The sequence below is a fragment of the Macrobrachium nipponense genome, chromosome 16, assembly GCF_015104395.2.
Source record: "Macrobrachium nipponense isolate FS-2020 chromosome 16, ASM1510439v2, whole genome shotgun sequence".
NCBI lineage: Eukaryota > Metazoa > Arthropoda > Malacostraca > Decapoda > Palaemonidae > Macrobrachium > Macrobrachium nipponense.
In genome coordinates this window covers 10,295,800-10,297,637 of record NC_087209.1, presented here as the reverse complement: position 1 = coordinate 10,297,637, position 1,838 = coordinate 10,295,800, and positions in this window count along the sequence as shown.

The window sequence follows — 1,838 nt, the reverse complement described above, 5'->3', positions numbered from 1 at the left end:
GTATCTCTTCAGTTCTAGTTTCCATTCATTATTTCTTGTCTGGTTATCGTTTAACGTAAATAGGTTACTGTCTGGTTTTATTTCTTGCAGTATTTTAAATGTTTCTATTAGTTGTCCTCGCAATCGTCGTGTTTCTAGGTCATACACGTTTAGGCACTCTAAGAAGACTGTCTTTTGATAGGGAAAATAGATTGTCCATAAAGATTTTTTTATTTACTTTTTCATGATAAAATTTTGTGAAAACATATCAAGATGCAAGTTTTTAAAGTACGTCCATATTTCATAAAATTTTATCAAAAAAATACTTTGAAACAACGTAATCTCTGTAGAAAACTATAGACAGATTTTATAGTTATGAATGAAATTTCAAAATAACAGTTCAAGGGAAACTGTTTAAAAGCCCAAAGAGCGTTAATAAAAATATACTTAAAATATAACTTACGATAAAAAAAAAATCGTGTCGCATTGCGTATTCATAAATGTTCTCTTTGTAGAAGACAAATCGCGTCTTAAAGTCCTGAACGCATAAATAACAAAAGACAACGCATAATGACACCTCCTGGTTAAAAAAAATAATAAATTAATAAAAAAAAAAATAAAAATAAAAAGTATTCTCATTGTGAAGTCGGAGTTTTCCGTTTGAACCTAAAGCGTCGTGTATACCGCATCCGGGAAGTAAATTCAAACGGTTTCACGTCTCATGAAACGCAAAAAGGAAATGTTTGTGTGTTTGTGAAGAAGGAGATAAAAAAGTCCAGTCGCCATCATGTTAGTTTACCTAGTTGCTATCAGCATTTTAAGCTACGTAACATATGCAAAGGAAAGCTTAGAAGGAGAAGGAGAAGCAGAAAAAAAGTATAAGCAAAGGAAAGCTCAAAATAATAAGAAAAGGAGAGCTTATAAGGATAAGCAAAGGAAAGTTTAAAAGGACAAGAAAAGGAAAGCGTAGAAGGGTAAGCAAAAGAAAGCTAAGAAGGATAAGGAACATAACGCTTAAAAGAATAAGCAAAATATAGGTTACAAGGATATGCTAAGGAGAGCTTAGAAGGTTAAACAAAGTAAAGCTTAGAAGGATAAGCAAAGAAAAGCTTAGAAGGATAAGCAAAGGAAAGGTTAAAAGGATATGAAAAATAAAGGTTAGAATGATAAGAAAAGGAGAGCTTAGAGGGATAAGCAAAGGAATGATAAGCAAAGGAAAGCTTAGAAGGCTAAGCAAAATAAAATAAAAGCTTAGAATGATATGCAAAGGAAAGCTTAGCAGGCTAAACAAAATAAAGCTTGGAATGATAGGTAAAGGAGAGTTAGGAAAGACAAGAAAATGAGCGAAGAAAATGCTGACGCCATCATATTAAAACTTCCCATTGTTTTGGCAATTTTTCTTATACTTAAATTTCTTTGAAATTAGTATTCTCTTCTTTCTCTTTCAGGACGTCTTTTGTTAACAATTACTTCTTAGTTCACGTTACACGAGAGAGAGAGAGAGAGAGAGAGAGAGAGAGAGAGAGAGAGAGAGAGAGAGAGAGAGAGAGAGAGATTCGGTAATATTGCACAATGTTAAAAATACACCAAAAACTGAATAGTTCTATTTCTTAATAATAACTAAGCGAGAGAGAGAGAGAGAGAGAGAGAGAGAGAGAGAGAGAGAGAGAGAGAGAGAGAGAGAGAGAGAGGTTAAAATACCGCAAAATTATTTTAAAAAACGCAAAAGAAGATACTTCATTTAGCCTATTTCCCTATGATAAATAACCGCTGAAAAAATTACCTCTAGATCGCGTTAGTGACAATAACAATGAATTAAACAACAAACACTGAAATCCACAGCAAAACCTAATCAAAGG